This window comes from Ranitomeya imitator, chromosome 5 (assembly GCF_032444005.1).
Source record: "Ranitomeya imitator isolate aRanImi1 chromosome 5, aRanImi1.pri, whole genome shotgun sequence".
Taxonomy (NCBI): Eukaryota; Metazoa; Chordata; class Amphibia; order Anura; family Dendrobatidae; genus Ranitomeya; species Ranitomeya imitator.
Window position 1 is genome coordinate 3,391,631 of NC_091286.1, and position 13,162 is coordinate 3,404,792.

The following is a 13,162-nucleotide window of genomic DNA, read 5'->3' on the forward strand; positions in this document are numbered from 1 at the left end:
TTGGAACTTCGCTTTAGGGGTCTACCCTATTAAGGGTACATAGAGAAGGGGGGCTGTTTTAGTATAATGTACATTCACGTAGCTCACTCACCATTCAGCTGATTAATGTACGGTACCGGAGATGGAGGCTGAGCTGGTTCCGAAGAACATCTCCCCCTGGCAGTGGACTCGTGACCTGCCCTACTCTTCAGGCTGGTCCTGCTGCCTGTATGACTGCCATTGCACCCATCACAAAGCTGCTGATGGTGCTGGAGGGGCTCCTGCATTGCTTGTAGTAGAGATGGTGGCATTGGTGGCAGCTGCTGCTGTGGCTCCTCCATGCTTGCAAGCTGAAAGAAAAGCCACCATCTTTCTGGGCACTCCCCTTTAAATATTGGGTGGCCTTGCCTCCTCCGTCTCTTGCGGTTTTAAACCCGGCAGGCTATGTGCAGGGGGTCCCCAAGCCCTGCACACGCGCAGACTCGGATGGCCACTGATGTCTCCGGCGTGCTACGATAGGGGGGAGCACTGGATCCCCTCCTGCGACCCATGCATGCCCAGAACCCCCCAGCACGCTACGTCAGCAAGAAGCGCCGGACCTCATCCTGCGTCCCGCTTGTGCAGACCCAGGCGACCTGCTCGGCTTCAGGTCACACCGGCTCCCTCTGCGTCCCCGGCCATTTGTAGCCTGGAAGTGCGTCCCTGTGCACATCGCTGGACGCTCCTGCAATCCTCAGCGCTCATCGCTGGACGCTCCTACAATCCTTAGTGCTCATCGCTGGACGCTCCAACAATCCTCAGCGCTCATCGATGGACGCTCCTGCAATCCTCAGCGCTCATCGCTGGACGCTCCTGCATTCCTTAGTGCTCATCGCTGGACGCTCCTACAATCCTTAGTGCTCATCGCTGGACGCTCCAACAATCCTCAGCGCTCATCGATGGACGCTCCTGCAATCCTCAGCGCTCATCGCTGGACGCTCCAACAATCCTCAGCGCTCATCGATGGACGCTCCTGCAATCCTCAGCGCTCATCGATGGACGCTCCTGCAATCCTCAGCGCTCATCGCTGGATGCTCCAACAATCCTCAGCGCTCATCGCTGGACGCTCCTACAATCCTTAGTGCTCATCGCTGGACGCTCCTACAATCCTTAGTGCTCATCGCTGGACGCTCCTACAATCCTTAGTGCTCATCGCTGGACGCTCCTGCAATCCTTAGTGCTCATCGCTGGACGCTCCAACAATCCTCAGCGCTCATCGATGGACGCTCCTGCAATCCTCAGCGCTCATCGCTGGACGCTCCTACAATCCTCAGCGCTCATCGATGGACGCTCCTGCAATCCTCAGCGCTCATCGATGGACGCTCCTGCAATCCTCAGCGCTCATCGCTGGACGCTCCAACAATCCTCAGCGCTCATCGATGGACGCTCCTACAATCCTCAGCGCTCATCGCTGGACGCTCCTGCAATCCTCAGTGCTCATCGCTGGACGCTCCTGCATTCCTTAGTGCTCATCGCTGGACGCTCCAACAATCCTCAGCGCTCATCGATGGACGCTCCAACAATCCTCAGCGCTCATCGCTGGACGCTCCTGCAATCCTCAGCGCTCATCGCTGGACGCTCCTGCATTCCTTAGTGCTCATCGATGGACGCTCCTGCAATCCTCAGCGCTCATCGCTGGACGCTCCTACAATCCTTAGTGCTCATCGCTGGACGCTCCTACAATCCTCAGTGCTCATCGCTGGACGCTCCTACAATCCTTAGTGCTCATCGCTGGACGCTCCTACAATCCTTAGTGCTCATCGCTGGACGCTCCTACAATCCTCAGTGCTCATCGCTGGACGCTCCTACAATCCTTAGTGCTCATCGATGGACGCTCCTACAATCCTCAGCGCTCATCGATGGACGCTCCTACAATCCTCAGCGCTCATCGCTGGACGCTCCTACAATCCTCAGCGCTCATCGATGGACGCTCCTACAATCCTTAGTGCTCATCGCTGGATGCTCCAACAATCCTCAGCGCTCATCGATGGACGCTCCTACAATCCTCAGCGCTCATCGCTGGACGCTCCTACAATCCTCAGTGCTCATCGCTGGACGCTCCTACAATCCTCAGTGCTCATCGCTGGACGCTCCTACAATCCTCAGCGCTCATCGATGGACGCTCCTACAATCCTCAGCGCTCATCGCTGGACGCTCCTACAATCCTTAGTGCTCATCGCTGGACGCTCCTGCAATCCTCAGTGCTCATCGCTGGACGCTCCTACAATCCTCAGCGCTCATCGCTGGACGCTCCTACAATCCTCAGTGCTCATCGCTGGACGCTCCTACAATCCTCAGTGCTCATCGCTGGACGCTCCTACAATCCTCAGCGCTCATCGATGGACGCTCCTACAATCCTCAGCGCTCATCGCTGGACGCTCCTACAATCCTTAGTGCTCATCGCTGGACGCTCCTACAATCCTCAGTGCTCATCGCTGGACGCTCCTGCAATCCTCAGTGCTCATCGCTGGACGCTCCTACAATCCTTAGTGCTCATCGATGGACGCTCCTACAATCCTCAGTGCTCATCGCTGGACGCTCCTACAATCCTTAGTGCTCATCGATGGACGCTCCTACAATCCTTAGTGCTCATCGATGGACGCTCCTACAATCCTTAGTGCTCATCGATGGACGCTCCTACAATCCTCAGCGCTCATCGCTGGACGCTCCTGCAATCCTCAGCGCTCATCGCTGGACGCTCCTACAATCCTTAGTGCTCATCGATGGACGCTCCTACAATCCTTAGTGCTCATCGATGGACGCTCCTACAATCCTCAGTGCTCATCGCTGGACGCTCCTACAATCCTTAGTGCTCATCGATGGACGCTCCTACAATCCTTAGTGCTCATCGATGGACGCTCCTACAATCCTTAGTGCTCATCGATGGACGCTCCTACAATCCTCAGCGCTCATCGCTGGACGCTCCTACAATCCTTAGTGCTCATCGATGGACGCTCCTACAATCCTTAGTGCTCATCGCTGGATGCTCCAACAATCCTCAGCGCTCATCGCTGGACGCTCCTGCATTCCTTAGTGCTCATCGATGGACGCTCCTGCATTCCTTAGTGCTCATCGATGGACGCTCCTGCAATCCTTAGTGCTCATCGCTGGATGCTCCAACAATCCTCAGCGCTCATCGCTGGACGCTCCTACAATCCTTAGTGCTCATCGCTGGACGCTCCTACAATCCTCAGCGCTCATCGCTGGATGCTCCAACAATCCTCAGCGCTCATCGCTGGACGCTCCAACAATCCTCAGCGCTCATCGCTGGACGCTCCAACAATCCTCAGCGCTCATCGCTGGACGCTCCTGCATTCCTTAGTGCTCATCGCTGGACGCTCCAACAATCCTCAGCGCTCATCGATGGACGCTCCTGCAATCCTCAGCGCTCATCGCTGGACGCTCCTGCAATCCTTAGTGCTCATCGATGGACGCTCCTACAATCCTTAGTGCTCATCGCTGGATGCTCCAACAATCCTCAGCGCTCATCGCTGGACGCTCCTACAATCCTTAGTGCTCATCGCTGGACGCTCCTACAATCCTCAGCGCTCATCGCTGGATGCTCCAACAATCCTCAGCGCTCATCGCTGGACGCTCCAACAATCCTCAGCGCTCATCGCTGGACGCTCCAACAATCCTCAGCGCTCATCGCTGGACGCTCCTGCATTCCTTAGTGCTCATCGCTGGACGCTCCAACAATCCTCAGCGCTCATCGATGGACGCTCCTGCAATCCTCAGCGCTCATCGCTGGACGCTCCTGCAATCCTCAGCGCTCATCGCTGGATGCTCCAACAATCCTCAGCGCTCATCGCTGGACGCTCCAACAATCCTCAGCGCTCATCGATGGACGCTCCTGCAATCCTCAGCGCTCATCGCTGGACGCTCCTGCAATCCTCAGCGCTCATCGCTGGATGCTCCAACAATCCTCAGCGCTCATCGCTGGACGCTCCTACAATCCTCAGCGCTCATCGCTGGACGCTCCTGCATTCCTTAGTGCTCATCGATGGACGCTCCTACAATCCTCAGTGCTCATCGATGGACGCTCCTGCAATCCTTAGTGCTCATCGCTGGACGCTCCTACAATCCTCAGCGCTCATCGCTGGACGCTCCAACAATCCTCAGCGCTCATCGCTGGACGCTCCAACAATCCTCAGCGCTCATCGCTGGACGCTCCTGCAATCCTCAGCGCTCATCGCTGGACGCTCCTACAATCCTCAGCGCTCATCGCTGGACGCTCCTACAATCCTCAGCGCTCATCGCTGGACGCTCCTACAATCCTCAGCGCTCATCGCTGGACGCTCCTACAATCCTCAGCGCTCATCGCTGGACGCTCCTACAATCCTCAGCGCTCATCGCTGGACGCTCCTACAATCCTCAGCGCTCATCGATGGATGCTCCTACAATCCTCAGCGCTCATCGCTGGACGCTCCTACAATCCTCAGCGCTCATCGCTGGACGCTCCTACAATCCTCAGCGCTCATCGCTGGACGCTCCTACAATCCTCAGCGCTCATCGCTGGACGCTCCTACAATCCTCAGCGCTCATCGCTGGACGCTCCTACAATCCTCAGCGCTCATCGATGGACGCTCCTACAATCCTCAGCGCTCATCGCTGGACGCTCCTGCAATCCTCAGCGCTCATCGCTGGACGCTCCTGCATTCCTCAGCGCTCATCGCTGGACGCTCCTACAATCCTCAGCGCTCATCGCTGGACGCTCCTACAATCCTCAGCGCTCATCGCTGGACGCTCCTACAATCCTCAGCGCTCATCGCTGGACGCTCCTACAATCCTCAGCGCTCATCGCTGGACGCTCCTACAATCCTCAGCGCTCATCGCTGGACGCTCCTACAATCCTCAGCGCTCATCGATGGACGCTCCTACAATCCTCAGCGCTCATCGATGGACGCTCCTACAATCCTCAGCGCTCATCGCTGGACGCTCCTACAATCCTCAGCGCTCATCGATGGACGCTCCTACAATCCTCAGCGCTCATCGCTGGACGCTCCTGCAATCCTCAGCGCTCATCGCTGGACGCTCCTACAATCCTCAGCGCTCATCACTGGACGCTCCTGCAATCCTCAGTGCTCATCGATGGACGCTCCTACAATCCTCAGCGCTCATCGCTGGACGCTCCTACAATCCTCAGCGCTCATCGCTGGACGCTCCTACAATCCTCAGCGCTCATCGCTGGACGCTCCTGCAATCCTCAGTGCTCATCGATGGACGCTCCTACAATCCTCAGCGCTCATCGCTGGACGCTCCTACAATCCTCAGCGCTCATCGATGGACGCTCCTACAATCCTCAGCGCTCATCGCTGGACGCTCCTACAATCCTCAGCGCTCATCGATGGATGCTCCTACAATCCTCAGTGCTCATCGATGGACGCTCCTGCAATCCTTAGTGCTCATCGCTGGACGCTCCTACAATCCTCAGCGCTCATCGCTGGACGCTCCTACAATCCTCAGCGCTCATCGCTGGACGCTCCTACAATCCTCAGCGCTCATCGATGGACGCTCCTACAATCCTCAGCGCTCATCGCTGGACGCTCCTACAATCCTCAGCGCTCATCGATGGATGCTCCTACAATCCTCAGTGCTCATCGATGGACGCTCCTACAATCCTTAGTGCTCATCGCTGGTCGCTCCTACAATCCTCAGCGCTCATCGATGGACGCTCCTACAATCCTCAGTGCTCATCGATGGACGCTCCTACAATCCTTAGTGCTCATCGCTGGTCGCTCCTGCAATCCTCAGCGCTCATCGCTGGTCGCTCCTGCAATCCTCAGCGCTCATCGCTGGACGCTCCTACAATCCTCAGCGCTCATCGCTGGACGCTCCTGCAATCCTCAGCGCTCATCGCTGGACGCTCCTACAATCCTCAGCGCTCATCGCTGGACGCTCCTACAATCCTCAGCGCTCATCGATGGACGCTCCTACAATCCTCAGCGCTCATCGCTGGACGCTCCTACAATCCTCAGCGCTCATCGATGGACGCTCCTACAATCCTCAGCGCTCATCGCTGGACGCTCCTACAATCCTCAGTGCTCATCGCTGGACGCTCCTACAATCCTCAGTGCTCATCGCTGGACGCTCCTGCATTCCTTAGTGCTCATCGCTGGACGCTCCTGCAATCCTCAGTGCTCATCGCTGGACGCTCCTACAATCCTTAGTGCTCATCGCTGGACGCTCCTACAATCCTTAGTGCTCATCGCTGGACGCTCCTGCAATCCTTAGTGCTCATCGATGGACGCTCCTACAATCCTCAGTGCTCATCGATGGACGCTCCTGCAATCCTCAGTGCTCATCGATGGACGCTCCTGCAATCCTTAGTGCTCATCGCTGGACGCTCCTACAATCCTCAGTGCTCATCGATGGACGCTCCTGCAATCCTCAGCGCTCATCGATGGACGCTCCTGCAATCCTCAGCGCTCATCGATGGACGCTCCTGCAATCCTCAGCGCTCATCGCTGGACGCTCCTACAATCCTCAGTGCTCATCGATGGACGCTCCTACAATCCTCAGTGCTCATCGATGGACGCTCCTGCAATCCTTAGTGCTCATCGCTGGACGCTCCTACAATCCTCAGTGCTCATCGATGGACGCTCCTGCAATCCTCAGCGCTCATCGCTGGACGCTCCAACAATCCTCAGCGCTCATCGATGGACGCTCCTACAATCCTCAGTGCTCATCGATGGACGCTCCTACAATCCTCAGTGCTCATCGATGGACGCTCCTGCAATCCTTAGTGCTCATCGCTGGACGCTCCTACAATCCTCAGTGCTCATCGATGGACGCTCCTGCAATCCTCAGCGCTCATCGCTGGACGCTCCAACAATCCTCAGCGCTCATCGATGGACGCTCCTACAATCCTCAGTGCTCATCGATGGACGCTCCTGCAATCCTTAGTGCTCATCGCTGGACGCTCCTACAATCCTTAGTGCTCATCGCTGGACGCTCCTGCATTCCTTAGTGCTCATCGCTGGACGCTCCTGCAATCCTCAGTGCTCATCGCTGGACGCTCCTGCATTCCTTAGTGCTCATCGCTGGACGCTCCTGCAATCCTCAGCGCTCATCGCTGGACGCTCCTACAATCCTTAGTGCTCATCGCTGGATGCTCCAACAATCCTCAGCGCTCATCGCTGGACGCTCCTGCATTCCTTAGTGCTCATCGATGGACGCTCCTACAATCCTCAGTGCTCATCGATGGACGCTCCTACAATCCTCAGTGCTCATCGATGGACGCTCCTGCAATCCTCAGCGCTCATCGCTGGACGCTCCTACAATCCTCAGCGCTCATCGCTGGACGCTCCTGCAATCCTCAGCGCTCATCGCTGGACGCTCCTACAATCCTCAGTGCTCATCGCTGGACGCTCCTGCAATCCTCAGTGCTCATCGCTGGACGCTCCTACAATCCTTAGTGCTCATCGCTGGACGCTCCTACAATCCTTAGTGCTCATCGCTGGACGCTCCTGCAATCCTTAGTGCTCATCGATGGACGCTCCTGCAATCCTTAGTGCTCATCGCTGGACGCTCCTACAATCCTCAGTGCTCATCGATGGACGCTCCTACAATCCTCAGTGCTCATCGATGGACGCTCCTGCAATCCTTAGTGCTCATCGCTGGACGCTCCTACAATCCTCAGTGCTCATCGATGGACGCTCCTGCAATCCTCAGCGCTCATCGCTGGACGCTCCAACAATCCTCAGCGCTCATCGATGGACGCTCCTACAATCCTCAGTGCTCATCGATGGACGCTCCTACAATCCTCAGTGCTCATCGATGGACGCTCCTGCAATCCTTAGTGCTCATCGCTGGACGCTCCTACAATCCTCAGTGCTCATCGATGGACGCTCCTGCAATCCTCAGCGCTCATCGCTGGACGCTCCAACAATCCTCAGCGCTCATCGATGGACGCTCCTACAATCCTCAGTGCTCATCGATGGACGCTCCTGCAATCCTTAGTGCTCATCGCTGGACGCTCCTACAATCCTTAGTGCTCATCGCTGGACGCTCCTGCATTCCTTAGTGCTCATCGCTGGACGCTCCTGCAATCCTCAGTGCTCATCGCTGGACGCTCCTGCAATCCTCAGCGCTCATCGATGGACGCTCCTACAATCCTCAGTGCTCATCGCTGGACGCTCCAACAATCCTCAGCGCTCATCGATGGACGCTCCTACAATCCTCAGCGCTCATCGCTGGACGCTCCTGCAATCCTCAGTGCTCATCGCTGGACGCTCCTGCAATCCTCAGTGCTCATCGATGGATGCTCCTGCAATCCTCAGTGCTCATCGCTGGACGCTCCAACAATCCTCAGCGCTCATCGCTGGACGCTCCTGCAATCCTCAGTGCTCATCGATGGACGCTCCTGCAATCCTCAGTGCACATCGCTGGACGCTCCTACAATCCTCAGTGCTCATCGCTGGACGCTCCTGCAATCCTCAGCGCTCATCGCTGGACGCTCCTACAATCCTCAGCGCTCATCGCTGGACGCTCCTACAATCCTCAGCGCTCATCGATGGACGCTCCTACAATCATCAGTGCACATCGCTGGACGCTCCTACAATCCTTAGTGCACATCGCTGGACGCTCCTACAATTCTCAGCGCTCATCGCTGGACGCTCCTACAATCCTCAGCGCTCATCGATGGACGCTCCTGCAATCCTCAGTGCACATCGCTGGATGCTCCTACAATCCTCAGCGCTCATCGCTGGACGCTCCTACAATCCTTAGTGCTCATCGCTGGACGCTCCTACAATCCTCAGCGCTCATCGCTGGACGCTCCTGCATTCCTCAGCGCTCATCGCTGGACGCTCCTACAATCCTCAGCGCTCATCGCTGGACGCTCCTACAATCCTTAGTGCTCATCGCTGGACGCTCCAACAATCCTCAGCGCTCATCGCTGGACGCTCCTACAATCCTCAGTGCTCATCGCTGGACGCTCCTGCAATCCTCAGTGCTCATCGCTGGACGCTCCTGCAATCCTCAGCGCTCATCGCTGGACGCTCCTGCATTCCTTAGTGCACATCGCTGGACGCTCCAACAATCCTCAGCGCTCATCGCTGGACGCTCCTACAATCCTCAGTGCTCATCGCTGGACGCTCCTGCAATCCTCAGTGCTCATCGCTGGACGCTCCTGCAATCCTCAGCGCTCATCGCTGGACGCTCCTGCATTCCTTAGTGCTCATCGCTGGACGCTCCTGCAATCCTCAGCGCTCATCGCTGGACGCTCCTGCATTCCTTAGTGCTCATCGATGGACGCTCCTGCAATCCTCAGCGCTCATCGCTGGACGCTCCTACAATCCTCAGTGCTCATCGCTGGACGCTCCTACAATCCTCAGCGCTCATCGCTGGACGCTCCTACAATCCTCAGTGCTCATCGCTGGACGCTCCTACAATCCTCAGCGCTCATCGATGGACGCTCCTACAATCCTCAGCGCTCATCGCTGGACGCTCCTACAATCCTCAGTGCTCATCGCTGGACGCTCCTACATTCCTCAGCGCTCATCGCTGGACGCTCCTACAATCCTCAGTGCTCATCGCTGGACGCTCCTACAATCCTCAGTGCTCATCGCTGGACGCTCCTGCAATCCTCAGCGCTCATCGCTGGACGCTCCTACAATCCTCAGTGCTCATCGCTGGACGCTCCTACAATCCTCAGTGCTCATCGCTGGACGCTCCTGCAATCCTCAGCGCTCATCGATGGACGCTCCTACAATCCTCAGTGCTCATCGCTGGACGCTCTTGCAATCCTCAGTGCACATCGCTGGACGCTCCTGCAATCCTCAGTGCTCATCGATGGACGCTCCTACAATCCTCAGCGCTCATCGCTGGACGCTCCTACAATCCTCAGCGCTCATCGATGGACGCTCCTACAATCCTCAGCGCTCATCGATGGACGCTCCTACAATCCTCAGTGCTCATCGCTGGACGCTCTTGCAATCCTCAGTGCACATCGCTGGACGCTCTTGCAATCCTCAGCACGCGCAGACCCAGGACCCGTGCAGGCAAGAGACATTTACACGCCTGCATGGCGTCGCACCAACCTCCCCGGTCGGCGTTACCGCACCTGAGGACGGCATCCTGAATTCCCGGACACCCTCCCGGGTAAGTGTACCACTTGCTTCTGTAGGCTCCCATGAGGACAGGAAACCAAACTGAGGCGGAGGAGAGGTACCACCTTTTGTAATCAGGTTTCCTGTCCTAGTGGGCGGATACTCTCTCTCAAGTGGTGCTGTCACGGGAGAAGGGATAAAGGGGTATATCACAAAAGCGACAGAAGTAAATATTTTGATAAATGATTAGGTCCCTGGCTCGGAGGTAACCAGTGATCAGCCTCGATAGGATCAGTTGCTATGGAATCATGACGCATTGCATTCACAGATGCCAATCGGCCGTGTGCCTCTCCACTGGACTGGTTTTGACCAGCCTGATTATTTATATAGAACCATTGATTCCATGGTGCTGTACATGAGAAGGGGTTACATCAAAATACAGATATCACTTACAGTAAACTAACAATGACCGACTGGTACAGAGGGGCGAGGACCCTGCCCTGGGGGGCTTACATTCTACAGGATGGTGGGGAAAGAGACAGGAGGTCGGGGGTTGCAGTAGCTCCAATGGTGTTGAGGTGGCCGTGTGGTCATTACAGGCTGTAGCTTCTTTGAAGAGATGGGTTTTCAAGGTTGCGTTTGAAGGATCCAGATGTAGTGGATAACCGGATGTGTTGGGCACAGAATTCCAGAGGATGGGGGATACTCAGGAGAAGTCTTGGAGGCGGTTGGATGAGGAACGAATAAGTGTGGAGGAAAGAAAAAGGTCTTGGGAGGACCGGAGATTACGTGAGGGAAGATATCGGGAGATTAGTTCAGAGATATGTGGAGGAGACAGGTTATGGATGGCTTTGTAGGTCAGTATTAGCAATGTGAACTGGATACGCTGAGGGAATGGGAGCCAGTGAAGAGATTTGCAGGAGTGTAGCGAGGAGAGATATTAATTAGTCGGACAGCAGAGTTAAGGATGGACTGGAGGGGTGTGAGAGTGTTAGAAGGTAGGCCAAAGAGGAGGATGTTGCAGTAGTCAAGGCGGGAGATGATTAAGGCATGCAGAAGCATTTTGGTAGAGGGTTGAGGAAAGGACGGATTCTGGAAATAGGGGTTATTTATATCCTCTACCCCCTCCCGAGTCAGACACTTATCCACATCAAGGCGAGCGCCAGTGTGTTTTATCTTTTTTTATTGTATTCTGGAAATATTTTTGAGCTGGAGGCGACAGGAGGTGGCGAGAGCTTGGATGTGCAGTTTGAAGGACAGGGCAGAGTCAAGGGTTACTCTGAGGCAGCGGATGTTGGGGACAGGGGAGTGTGAATTCATTTATTGTGATAGATAGATCAGGTAGGGAAGATATGTGAGATGGAGGAAAGATAATGAGTTCAGATTTGTCCACATTGAGTTTGAGGAAACGAGAGGAGGAGGATATGGCTGATAGACACTCTGGGATTCTGGACAGCAGAGAGGTGACGTCTGGGCCAGAGAGGTAGATCTGAGTGTCATCGGCATAAAGGTGGTACTGGAAGCCGTGAGACTTTTAGTTGTCCCAGGCAGAGTGTATAGATTGAGAAGAGTAGAGGTCCTAGAACAGACAAAGAAAAAACAAGCCAGCTCAGCAGTAACGACCGCATGTGCCCGGAACTCCGCTGCGGACAGTAGATAAAGTATAAAAAAAAGTATAGTTCCAGCTTCATAAAAATAACTATCTTTTATTTCCAATATTAAAAAGCATAATGTACATGGCCTCTGTGCCTCGGTCGGCATATACCATAGGGAGCATGTACACCATGTACATTATGCTTTTTAATATTGGAAATAAAAGATAGTTATTTTTATGGAGCTGGAACTATACTTTTTTTTTTGTCCTAGGACAGAGCCTTGGGGGACTCCAACAGAGAGGGGGCGAGATGAAGAGGTAGTATGGAAGTAGGAAACGCTAAATGTGCGGTTGGCAAGGTATGAGGAGATCCAAGATAGGGCGAGGTCTTTGACACCAAAGGAACAGAGGATCTGTAGTAGGAGGCAGTGGTCAACTGTGTTGAAGGCAGAGGACAGGTCTAGAAGGAGGAGTATAGAGAATTGTCTGTTAGCTTTGGCTGTAAGTCGTTAGTAATTTTGGTCAGGGCAGTCTCAGTGGAATGGTGGGGACGGAAGCCAGATTGTACGTTGTCTAAGAGAGAGTTAGATGCAAAGTGAGAGGAAAGTTCAGCATGGACGTGCTGCTCAAGTTTGGAAGCAAAGAGGAGCAGTGATATGGGGCGATAGCTGGATATAGCGCTCGGGTCAAGGGAAGGCTTTTTGAGGATAGGTGTGATTGTGGCATGTTTGAAGGCAGAAGGGAAGGTACCAGAAGTTAGTGAAAGGGTGAAGAGATGGGTTAGGGATGGGATTAGTGTGGTGGTGAGGTTGGGGAGGAGATGGGATGGGGTAAAGTGCACAAGTGGTGAGGTGTGATTTGGAGAGATGAGCACGCTGTCCTTCGGTGATTTTGGAGAGGGAAGTTATGGGGTTAGGGCATTGGTCTGGTATACACAGGGGTTATGGTGGTCGGACAACAAAAACTTTAATGCTTTTTCTTCCAATGCCGTTCTGCAGTTCTGGATACTTGCTGAAGCTTTTTAGTGATGTTATTGTGCCAGGGTTGTCTATTGATTCGTCGCACTCTGCTATGCATGACAGCGGTGACCGAGTCCATGGCTGATGCCAGAGTGGCATTGTAGAAACTAGTGTGTGTCGTGCAGTGAAGATATAGAGGACAACGGTAGAATAGAGTCAGAGAGTGTCTAGGTGTGTGAGGTTCCTGCGTGGGTACGCATGGTGCTGGACATGGGTGACAGGTGAGGAGGACAGGGATGAGAAAGTGAGTAGATGGTGGTCAGATAGAGGGGAGGTGGTGAAGTTACATAGAGAGCAGAGACAGGTGAAGACCAGGTCTAATATGTGTCCGTCTGTGTGGGTGGCTGAGGAGGACCACTGAGTAAGTCCAAAGGATGAAATAAGGAACAGGAGTTTGGAGGCTGCTGACTGGTGGGGGTCAATGGGGATGTTGAAGTCACCCATGATGATGTTGGGAATGTCAGCAGAGAGAAAGTGAA